Raw genomic sequence first — 12,536 nt, 5'->3', positions numbered from 1 at the left:
TGATATCCCTTGGTTGCCCGTGAAGATTTCTACAGGCACACTGAAACAACACACTTTCTGCTGGAGTGATTTGCCAACAGATGGTGAGTTCTTATGATTTATCTAAGTTCAGATTTTAAACAGAAATGAACTTTGTCACATTTCCACAATTCTAACATAATATATACATAGGATTTTCCTATATATCTTGATAGATCTTCTTCCACTATGTGAGAAATGGAATCATTCAAAAACAAGAGGATATTATCTAAAGAGAGAGGATTTACAGTTACCAATTCATCATGAGGCAAATTAATGTTCTCAAAGACTCAGTACAGCTTTATCTTGCACTATTCCTTCATCTTCTCCCTTATGATTCCTTAATGTATTTCATAATTTCAGCATCACTGTAGGACACTGAAGGAAGACACACAATTTTAATGTGTGACTGAAATGATTTTGTACTGACATAAATAGGAAACTGTAATTATTGTGTAAGCAATATATGAGTACTGCATTAAACATGCATTCTTGTTAGTAGAATTACTGAGATTTCATAAAAACCAGGACACAGGTAGTTTTGATGTTCCTAGTATGCTCATATACATATTTATTTGTGCATGTCTCTGCATGTGTATATTGTAATGTCTCTAGTGTGTACTTCTGCACTTCAGGCACATTTTTTTGAGAACCTTTAATTTCTGTTTGTAGTTCTGATACCCAAGTGTAAAATATTTTACTGTTTGAACTGAAATTTGTTTTACATGCTTTATGAAAAGAATGAGATATATCATTTGTGCACAGAAATGGTATTTGAAAAAGCAGGCTTAGTTTTATTTACAAATACATCTAAATTCAAACTAGACTAATGGGAACATTTTTGTACTCTCTACAGATTAATGAAGATTGACCTTAAATTTGAAAATAAAATAAAGAACATTTTTAAAGTGTCTGTTTATTACTCCACTTATTTCACATTTCTGTGTTTGTGGTTGGGTTAGCTTTTAAAGCTGAGATCGAAGAGGGCAAAGGTGTAATGAATGGCACATCTGCTGTTCATGGAATCAGAATATTTCTGTATCTGATGTCCTCAGGTTGTGGCTCATGGTCTGTTTGGCCATATGAAAGAAGGCAAAATATATATATTCCCATAAGAAATTGGTGTATTTGCCAAAGAGGGATTACGAGATCAAAATACCTTTGTACCTCTGTAATTATAAATGGGAGAGTTTGTGGTTGCTGTCATGGCTAAAGTGGAAGACAGTGGGAATCTGAGACAATTTGTCTGCTAAGATGCCATGAGACAGCTATGAGGCAACTAGAATACCTAGCTAAAAAAAGCTCTTATTCCTGCCTGAACTGGAGAGCACAGGATGGAAAAGTAGCTGTAGTGTTGTTTGACCTCTGCCATAGAAATAAACTCATAGCTTTTACAGATGATGCTTCTTATTTTTTCCAAAATTGCACGAAATTTTCGTTATATTTTTCCTTACTAGGAAAAAGGCAATTGCTGAAATATCCTCCCCATACTAATTGTCTGTGCCCTGGGTGTTGCCTGACAAGTTGCTTGTTCTCTTTGATTCCTGGCCAGGATGCTGACACAACAACTGGTTTGTATCCTGTGGAAAAAGAAGAATAGTATCAAAGGAATGGCTTTGAGATGTGCCAAAAAAGGATTTAGGGACACAAGGAAGCTGTAGTCCAGCACTCAGGCGTGAAACAGCCCATGGCAACCCTACAAACAGGATGCTTCAAAATCTGGGATCAGACAATACCTTGCAAGTGGAGCCTTTGAACTCAATACACTGTTTAGTTTTGAAACACTAAATTTTCATTGTCCTCAGGCCAAGCATCCCTCATTGCACCAGTGCCTTCTCAGGTGCCTGCTTTCCAGACTGGCTCAGTGAAGCATGTGGAAAAGGTGCTAGCAAGAAATAAGGTGTACTGTAAGATGCAGGGATGCAAGATCTCATTCTGCCCTGTTACCACCCTCCAGTTTTCAAATCTTTCCTTCTGATTTTCAAATTTTTTTCAGGTAGCCTGTGCATCCTATCCATAGTTAAAAGCCATTCTTCTGCCCTTTGGTAAACTAATGGCAAAGTTGGGTCATTAATATAAGATAAAAAGTGAGGTGGTCTACCAGAAATTACATTTGTTGACATATGTCACTTAATCAAGATAAAATCCAAGTTTATTTGCAACAACTCCTTGCACAGAAAAACTCAGCAAACACTAAAATCTAGGAAATACTGAAATCCTAATGGTGGAACTGGGATGTTCATGAGCAAGAAGAAAAAAGGGAGAACATAATAGCTTTTCATGTATTTCTGGAGGATTGAATATCATTTAAGTCCTGAGTGAAAAAAGTGGGATGCTGCTGTATATCTGTCTATTCAAGACTGTATAAAACAAGTAGCTTTAGGTTGCTGTGGGCCCCTGCTTAGGAAAAAAATGGGATTGAGGGAGAAAGAGAAAGAGAGTGATGTCACAGGGCAAGACTAAGCTATGCTGCCAGTTGTATTAATTAGCTTTGCTTGCACACTTTTGCATTATAATTAGTATTATTCAGCTTTAATTTAATTTCCATTAACCTCTGCAAAACACCCACATGTTTGGATACAGGGAAACGTGTCTGGGATATTACTGCACGGATAGAAAAAACAGATTGCTCACAGTCAAAAAGCAGCTTAAGAAAAGGCACCCTAGCTAAGCAGCAGCCTATTCTTTATCAGCTATGAAGAGCTGTCAAATACAAAAGGCATGAAATTAGTCATGTTCATTTGGTTTTACCAGGAAATTAAATATTGGGGTTGTTCATGTAAGGGAGGGAGAACTTTCCAGGTCACACTTGTGAGTGGCTTTATGTTCAGTTTGCTCTACTCAAGGACTGATTTGAACCTAAAACATTGGGTGTTGTGTCCTGTCCAGGTCCGTAAACAGCCCTTCTGCAGTGCAGTAGCATTTCCTTTGCCCTCAAATTAGTTTCTGCCTAGAAGATTTTTTCCACTTTATTATTTTCCTCTTTACTATTAATATGACATATTTTTGCAGCACATTATTAGACACATTATTATATTATTGAGAGCATAATTTTACCAGTTCAGACATGGGTCTGAAAAATAAAGCTCATGAGCACAACTGCCAAGCACAGGGGCAAAATTAATTCTCATTAACTCACTGAACAGCCACTACCCCACCCAAGCAGTATCACCTCTGGGAACTGTTGGGATGAAGGGAGTGCAATATTAATGTACATGTGTGGTGTCCTACGCAAATGATATTCATTATTCATATTTCTGACTCAAAACAATCTTTCAGATGAACTAACATGTTCAAAACCATTGTGGAAGCCAACACTTTATACCCATTCCTGCTCTAGCTGGAATTTCATATCTGATAAGGATTTTCTGTCCCTGGTCTGTGCCTGATATTTTTTGACAATTTCGAAGAATATTTAACAAGTATAACAGAATAACTTCCAGAATATATACTTGCATATATATATTTTTTTTTTCCAGCACAAAATTGGTATCTTTACTGCTGCTCATCTGTCTGTATGCTGTCTTTTCTTACAATGCATTGATTACTTGCATCCATGGTGAGAAATAATTTCTTATGCCTTTACCATATAGGTATTTTTAATTTCTGTCTAATAAGCTCTTGCTGGTATTTCATGTTACAGATGCATTTTTATCACAGGCTGAACTTATGCTGCCAAATATCTTAGCTCCAATACCTGCTCCTGGATCCTAGTCCCAGACCATCTGTGCACATGTGGCACATGTGCAAGTTCACCTCTGGAGAACACACAGGAGCAAAACAACCAGTTCCCTCTGCAATAAAAGTGTGCTGCTCCAGGACATCTGCAGCTGCAAATTTATGATCTTATTAGCTCAGGATAACCTCACTTATATCTGCTCAGTTCTTTGGACTGTTTCTCTTCAAATTCATGTGGGGTTTATCCCACATACTTGAAGAGGCAGTGCCACTCAGATATATTTCTGGGCTCTCAAGAACATGTTGGAGATTTGCTTGAGCAAGTCCAGGTGACCACTTTTTTGAAATGTGTAGTATAATAAAATATAGCTTGACAGTGTTCTCAGACTGTCTGCTGTACTCTTAGAAAAGTAAGAGCACTTCCCACCTCTGCTGGGTGTTTGGGATGTCTTTGAGATCAAAAGAAATAATGACTTCCATCTTCACGTGACAGACAAGTTTCAGCTTTGAGTACACCAGAGCAAGTCAGTATAAATTTTTTCTACTCTGTGATTTTCTTCCATATATCTAAAACTCTGTGGCAATAGGTCTATATGATATCTTTCTCCTTCCATTAACAGACCATTTTGGTTGCATTTAGCAAAGGTAAGTTCTGATTCAAGAGACACAGGTTTTCACTACTACTAAGGCCATTGCATACCCCATTGTCTACTTTGTTAGCATAAAAACTTCAAAGTGAGTATGGCTTGCACACTCTATACACTTTATATTGCCACTGTGCTATAAAGTAACTTAAATGTGTGCATTTATAATAATCAGTGCATTTGTAGTTTTTCCTACAGTATATAATTTTATACTATATAAAAATAACTTTTCTATAATTTCAGACAATGTTTTATAAACATTTTTATACCAAAAAATTACTTTGCTCTGTTCATTAGTGAGCCTCTGGTTTCATTCATTCAACATGGATTATGCTGCTGCTGTTCTCCTACAATAGTCCACAATCTAGAAGAAACCATGTTACTTCACTACAAATTAGTATGAAAGCAGAAAGCTCTAGTAATGCAGGTTTGATTTTCTTCCCTTTTTATGTCTTTCAAATTCAGATACTGGTTAAAAGCAGCATTTCAACTGACACAGCTAGAGCTCCTGAATATAAAGCAACTTTAGATTCTTCTGAATTGGTGGAGATTTGAGAACTTGTTCCTGGCATTCAATAGCTTCACTCACACAGTTCTTGTAGAGCTCAAACAAAAGCTTAGCTAAATTATTCACTTTACTCACAGGAGTGTAGAAACCTTGTATTTGCTAGTGGCTGAGGAAAAGACACAATGCACTTGGCAGAGATGCAGAAACATGTATATCTTGCCAGAAAAGGCCCAGAGAGGAGAATGCAACAAGGGAAACATACAAATTATGAAATTAAAGGAATGTCGGTTCCTTGGATTAAATTGTTGTTCTAGTTACACCTGCATAAATCAAAGAATGCATTAAATTTTTCATATGATAACAGAACTTGTTATTAACTTCTATTGAAATTGTTAGTGTCTGTTTTTAGGATAAATTACTCCACAACACTTGCTTAAACAGCTTTATCTGAGTTTTCCTAAGGAAGTTGAATCAATTTGGTGCAAAATATGAGGCATATGTTTGTATAATGCAAGTGCAAAGAGGAGAATAGAAAAAAATGCTGTCTTTGGCTGTTATTTAATTTCAGTCCCTTTGCTCAAGAGCAAATAACTGTTTGAGTGGTGATGCACACAGAAGACACAGGACAATTGAATTTATGAAGGATTTATGAATCCAAGGGCCAAGCTGACAAATTCTAGTAACATTATTCCAATTGAATTTCCATCATAAATTGAATTGGGTGAGTTAAACTGATTTTTTACTTGTCTATTGATTTTACTCTACTGACATTTTGAAAGGGTCCCAGGATGTGTATTACAATACCTTTGCTATGGAATATCTTTCTCTTTCTGACCTCTGTAAACAGGGTTGCCATCTCTGGATGTCCATGCTCCTCTTTACATGGATTGGTTGGCCTATTCTCTTAAGTGTTGTCAGTATCCTTAGGTCTGGAGTGGCTCCCAACCATGATCAACCTTTCCATCTTGCTGCTCAGCAGACCTATGGCCTCTGCTACTACACTGGGATTGTTTTGCCTTTCTTCACTTTCCACCATGAAAGTTTTAGCTCTACAGAATGATACCACTCTGAAATTAGACCAGACATAGAACATAGTTCCAAACTTACCCCTAAAGATCATCAGTGCATGAGGTGGCAATTGGTGGCACAGGGTGACTCACTGTGGTCTTTTGTGCCCATATGGCCCAGCACAGGTAGGAATGCAACTTATTGCAGTGCAGGACTAAAATTAAAGTCCTGAGTCGGACTTGGAAAACAGTTAAATACAATAATGAGCAGTTATCCATTGCTAAGTTACTGTCCTCTGCTGCTGGAAGGCTCTGAATTGTGTTCTGTTGCAGGACAAGGGCATCACATCATGCTCCATGGAAGAGAACATGGACATCTCTCTCATTCAAGGGCAATTTGGGTCCTCTGAGGACAAAGATAGCAACAATGATTAGGCTGCTGTTGGGAAGTGTTGCGGTGTGTTGCAATGTCCTGTTTTAAACTTCCGGGTCCCTTCCCAGGTGTGCCTATACCTTCTCCCTTCCCCCTCGCCCCTTGCTGAGTGTGCCCTGTCAATCAGGCTAACATACCAGCAAGGCGTCGTGTGGTTGGTCCCTCAGGCCTGGGGGACATTGGATAGGTGTCCCTAGTCCCTTGAGACCCTGCCCCTTTCACCTGGTTGGTAGCTCACCTGTCCCCTCCCCTTACCCTGTCCCGGAGCTTAAAAGCTTAATGAGACCATGCGGCCTCCATTCTGTTGGAGGAATTGCCCCGGTTCAGACCTCTGTAACCATGGAATAAACATCTGGATATAACCCTCCAGCAGAATCCTCTCCTTTTTCTCTTCACCATCGCCAGAAGCTCTCTCTCCTGAGGTAAACGGAGTTCCTGACAAGCCTGGACTTGCACCAGTGCCCCGCTGCAATCTCGAGCAGCCAAGGTATCTCTGGGGTAAAGCACCACAGAAGCTGCCTTTGGCTCAGCAGCGAGGGTCACACTGACCCAGGCACAATCTAACTGGTTATATTGGGATTCATATTCCAATAGGGAAGGAAGCCTTGAGAACTTTCCCATGAATCCTAAGCGTTTCTTTTTCCCAGAAGGTCTCTAGGATTCAGGAACTGATGGCTCTGAGAAGGGTGGGTTAGGATTCCTGTGTCACAGAGAGGCATAAATCCCACCTGGCATCTCAGGCTTCCCCTTTCTTCTTGCTTATATGCCACATTTCTGCTTTGCTTTGCCACTTTGGATGCTTTGTAAGATTCTTAGCCATTGCCCACAGCTGAGCTTTACAATTTCCATCTCCATCCAGCGTGTAAACTCTCACCCAGCATGACATACACTCTTCTCAGTGAAGCAAAGAACCTCCTGGCCTACCTCCTCTGCTTCTCATATTTGTGCATCAGAGAATCATGCCCCTCTGTCCCTGTTGGCTCCTGACCTTCCTTCTCTATCTGAAGCTTTAATTTCTGACTTTTGGCCTCCTATTCCACCTTCAGGTTGAACACACTCAGTTATATGTCAGAAAGTCTGAGAAGGGAAATGAAGGCACAGACATGAAATCAGTACACATTGTACAAAAGTCATGTAAAAACACATGAGAGTGGTTAGCCCCTTGTCTGCCTCCTTGTGTCCCAAATTGCCTGCTGTCACAGTTGATGATATCTGTGAATTACTGAAACTCTGGCAAGTGGGAAGACAAATTTGAATGTTAACTAGATGTAGTCAGAAAAACATTTTTATGGTTAGACTCAATCCCTTGCTAATGAAGCTTTTTTTTCTGTTTATGACCCACTGTGATTATTACTGATGCATACTGAAATCTTTCCTAGCTCATTCATTATTGGCTTTGTCTATTTTAATTTTTTTGCCTGACAATATTCCATGTTCCAGTTGCTCCACCCCTGCAGGTGTTCAAGGCCAGGTGGGATGGGGCTCTAAGCAACCTGGTCTATTTGGAGATGTCCCTGCCCATGGCAGGGAAATTGAAACGAGATGATCTTTAAGATCCACTTACAACCCAAACCATTCTATAATTCCATGATTTTATTTTTTGCTATAATTTGTATTTGAGATGCTTTCACACCTACACAGTTGTCTCCATCATCGGACTACAAATGTCTGGATGGAAAATCTTAGTTTCCAGACATTGACTGGTTCTACTATGGTTGATCATAAACATCAAGGATGAAAAAACATGGAAGGAGGCTAAGAAAATGAGGTTTATATAATTTGGAAGCCTTAAAAGTGGTCAGCACTATCTCCCAGAACATGGTATAACTGGTTTCAAACCCTGTTTTGCAAATCCTAATTTAAAAGTTATGCTGACACAATTCCTGGAGTGTAGCAGGTTTTATTAACCTGAGAAATTAGTTCTTACGTGGTTATACTTACTATAAGATCTAAAGTGTGACTCATTTTTGTATTGTGCATTGATCTCAGGCAAAACTGTATGTCTCAGCTGAAAACATGCTTAATATTCTGCATGATGCTTCTATTTATAATAGTTTAGGAGCACCTGCAAGCAAGCTTAGGAAAAACATTATTTTTGAGCATTAAAACCATTATTAAAATAAGTTTTTGTTGTCATAAACAGTGACTAAAAAAAGACAGAAAATGACTTGCTGTTCTGTTTGTAAGGGTGATGTATACAATGATCATGACACTTTCCAATGAATTTTCCACACATTAACAACAACTTTATTCCACAGGATGTAAAAGAAATGCTAGTAAAGAAATTGAGAAGCAATAATAATGAAAGATTTGTGCTTCTTATCTGAACTTCTTCCTTCATATTTTAGCAAATAGTGAATCTGCTACTCCAGAATTCCCACTGGGAGAAGGTGTTGAGAGGATGTATTTACACGCAGATCTGTTTTATTTTTACAAGGTACTCTGTTATGTAGTTCACAAGAACCTGGGAAATCCCTGCAGCACAGGAGTGGTATGATGAGGAGAGATGATACAGTAGCTGGTTAAGGGATGGATATAATTATCAATGTCCTGGAACACTGCTGTGGATGCTCATTAGTCTGCCTTTTACAGGCTGACATGAATCACCTTGCAGTAGGTGCCTCTGAACTTCCAAAGCTACGGTTTTCTTGTATCTCTAGCATGCTCACATTTCAATAAATATCTTGAACTACCAACTTAAAGAGCAGCACTGGAAATCTATGTGAAGTCACTCCTGTGTAGCTGTGAGGAAGATGAAGATGGACACGACACTTTCAAAGTCAAGCAGCAAAAGCTGCACTTTAATGTTCACAGCCTATTTTTATAGTTTTCAAAAGTCTTGTGTTTAATTCTAATTGGTTAGTAACTTTCTTGCCACTCAATTCATTGGTTCATAGGTGCTCATGTGTGTATGTGCTAAGGTAATCTTCTTCAACAGATGCTCACGTTTATTCTTCACGGATTCTCACAGGATAGACTTTTATTTTCACAGGTTTTCATGAGCAATGGCTGACGTGCTTGCAGGTTCTCATGGGACAGGCTAGCTGTTAGCTATACTTAGCTGAAGTAACAGGCCTGAACCATGGTTTTACAAGGCCTTTTTCGGTAAGGTTTTACCTATGTGTGACACTTCTGCTTCAATAATTGCACATTGTACTGAAATGGACAGTTCACCTCAAATTAATGGGTTGGTCTTTTGGAGGGAGTAAAACTCAAAGCTACAATATAGCTCATTAAGCCAGGATTTTCTGCTTTGCTGTCAGAATCACCTATACCTTGCCTGTCCACTCCAAGAGATCGCTTGGTTTGTATCAGTCTTTTCCATAGGAAATCACTCATGCTCTGAAACATAGATTTCTCTTTCCCCAGCCTGTATGACATTGTCTAAGGTGAGTTCCACTACAGCCACAGAAACAATGGGACGAGAGGGGCTCTGTCAAGAAAAGCACTCACTGCTGCTGCTACCATTACTGTCACCCACCCAGATGGGCTGCAGATTGATCAGGAGTGAAGGCAGCTGCTAAAGGTCCACAAGGAATGAATTGTCCTTGGCCTTAAACTGTTAGGACAGCTTTCTCTTTACAAGCGTACTTCCTGTTTAGTTTGCATCGTGCTTAATATCCGGGGCTAGGCGAGGTAACCTGTTTGGAAAGAAATACTATTAGCATAATCACTGTTTTAATAAAGCAATGCTGTGAAGGCATGGTGTTGTCATTTACAGACAAATGAAAGATGAGATCTTTCTTGAGATCTTTCTTACATCAAAGAAATCAACATCTTCTTGTGTGTGGGTGCCACAACCCACACAGCTGTAATATTTTGAAGGACTAAAGTCTAAATAACATTCTTTGTTCGGGGAGGAACATGACATAGGTTCCAAGTACCCAGTAATGAGATTAATACAGAGCAATGCACCAACATTCTGGCTTTCTCTATATGACTCCTTCTCTAGTCTTCACTGCTGTAGTGAGTTGAGAGGGGTGAGTTACAGTTTAAAGGCTTTATGGAAGAAAATGTTATAAACAAGATTTAAGCTGATGCAGCTGAATGAGACTGCAGAAGTACTCAGAAGGGACAAACCCATCAAAGACTGGATTTTCTAAATAAATTTTTATGTTCTTCCTCACAAGTTTATGTGTTCAATAACACGGTAGGGTTTTGACTTCAGACAAACATTCTGTTCAAAAACTATTATTGTAAATTTAAAAGTACAATTTTGTCAGTAATGCTGTTTTGTCTAGTTTTTTTCATTTCCAAAATGCATTTGAAAAAAAGACAAGAACTACACTTTGTCATTCTAAATCTCACAACAGGATTGATTGGTGCCATCTACTGGCTATTTAGTCCTTTTAAATTCCAAAAAATTATGAATAATGTGTTTTAAATGCAGAATAATAAGAACATTATGAGCCTTATAACTGAATCAGCCAATATCAAGCTGTGTAATTGGCAAATCTGTAACATTTAAATTACATTAGGTGAAACTTCGGTACGATGTTCCTTCAGTGCAATTCAATTATGAAACTTTTAGATGTGTCAGGAGGACAAAGCTCATGTACAAGTGTGCAGACTCAAGCATTACCACCATGCACATCATCCTGGTGTGTGAGAGGAAGGCTTCTTCCTGACAAGTGCCACCGCTGGAGATCTCTCCTCCACAAAGCAGATGGGGCACCAACATGTTCATGCAGCAGGCAAACATGGTCACCTTGCTGTTTGCATGGCTGGAGGGATGTCACCACAAAAAAATTGGACGGAGAAAATGGTGCTTTAGCTCATAGCCCAGGCAAGATGTGAATGTTTCTGCTGAGGGTGGGTTTAAGCAAGCTGGAGGGAGCATGGACATGGAGGGGATGGCACAAAGCCTGTTCCAGAACATCCATTGCAAAGATGGTGGGAGCAAGCAGAGCTTGGAAGGGATCTGCTGTACATGACTGCTGAATTCCCTTCTGCTAAATTTGATGAAAGACATCTGAAGATGACCTAGGATTTAAATAAGGCTTTAAATACCTTATACTCTCTGCAGTAAAAATGTTAAACTATAATTATTTGAGGCAGTGCCAGGGAAGATCAGCAAATCAATATCAACTGGAATGTTAACAATATCTCCAGTGCCAGGTAACAAAAGTATTTTCTTACACATCTGAGTAGCTGCTTCCCTAATCAGCAATACAGCTGAGCACATGCTTAAAATACTTAATCATACTGCAAGGTGCTTTGCTAGATACCAAAGAGAGTGCTCACATTCCCCCCTCTGGTTATTCAAGACCTTAATAGAGCCAGAAACAAATATATTTAGATCACACTCTGAGAACCAGCCTCTGGAATAACTTGCTTAACAACTAGGTTCTGAGCAAAGAAAGTATATTAATAGAGTGACTGAAGAAAGGTTTCATGCTTCCTGTTCTCTGCCTTTTCCTGTCATCTAATAAAAACATGAGAGTCTTTATGGAGGGAAAAGAATGTTACTTAACCATATCTGTTTTTCAGAGATTTATGTTAAAAATGCATTCTGATGGAACAAACTAAGCCATAACTTAGTCAATGGAACTAGAAAGGAAATAGAGTTCATTAGAAATCTGGTGGAGTGTGAATCTGCACTGAACATGCTTTGTCTCTGCAAGGTTTCAGTGTGTCTGATGCTGTTCCAGAGCTGAGAGCAACTCTGGAACTTCAGCAAGGGCTGATCAAGAACTTCCCAATAAGAACTTCTGCAGAAGTGGAGCGGGGAAACTGTCCCTTGCATGCTCCTGAGGCTCTCACTTCCAGACCCCTGGAGTATGTGGCCTCTCAGAGCTCATGAAAAGAAAAATATAGTATTTCCAGGATAGGTAGAGCTACTGAGAGACTAGGACAGAAGACAGCTGGAAGATGAGAAATGGAGCAATGACAAAGGATAATGCAGATGGGTTTATCAAATAGTGAAGTACAATAACTTCCACAACCTGCAAATAACATTTAATTTAGCATCATTTGCTTGTTTGTACAGCAAATTTAATTCCAGGTATCAAGTTACTCCATGTGCTCAAGTGCCAGAACTATGTGAATATGCAGCAGGTAGATATAATCCTCCTCATGATTCACAGAGGTGCTGAAATGGTTTGGTGTAAGGGAACATGGAGCAGTTTTATGTTTCTTTAGGGTGACACAGGCAATGACACACAAAATACCTGCACGAATAGAGAGCTTCCAGATACTTATTGTCTTCTGAATAACCACATGCAGGTTTCGTGCTCTCCAAGCACAAT

At 39.2% G+C, this 12,536-nt stretch overlaps 1 protein-coding gene across 1 annotated transcript in view; it reads left to right on the top strand.

Annotated features, from left to right (window-relative positions):
* Positions 1–12,536, top strand: part of FZD6 (frizzled class receptor 6) — a 67,439-nt gene that overhangs the window by 25,102 nt on the left and 29,801 nt on the right. The window lies entirely within an intron of this gene.

The sequence above is a fragment of the Zonotrichia albicollis genome, chromosome 1 (assembly GCF_047830755.1).
Source record: "Zonotrichia albicollis isolate bZonAlb1 chromosome 1, bZonAlb1.hap1, whole genome shotgun sequence".
In the NCBI taxonomy this organism is placed as follows: Eukaryota; Metazoa; Chordata; class Aves; order Passeriformes; family Passerellidae; genus Zonotrichia; species Zonotrichia albicollis.
The sequence above is the reverse complement of the archived record's forward strand: the minus strand, read 5'-3'. Positions and strand labels throughout refer to the sequence as shown.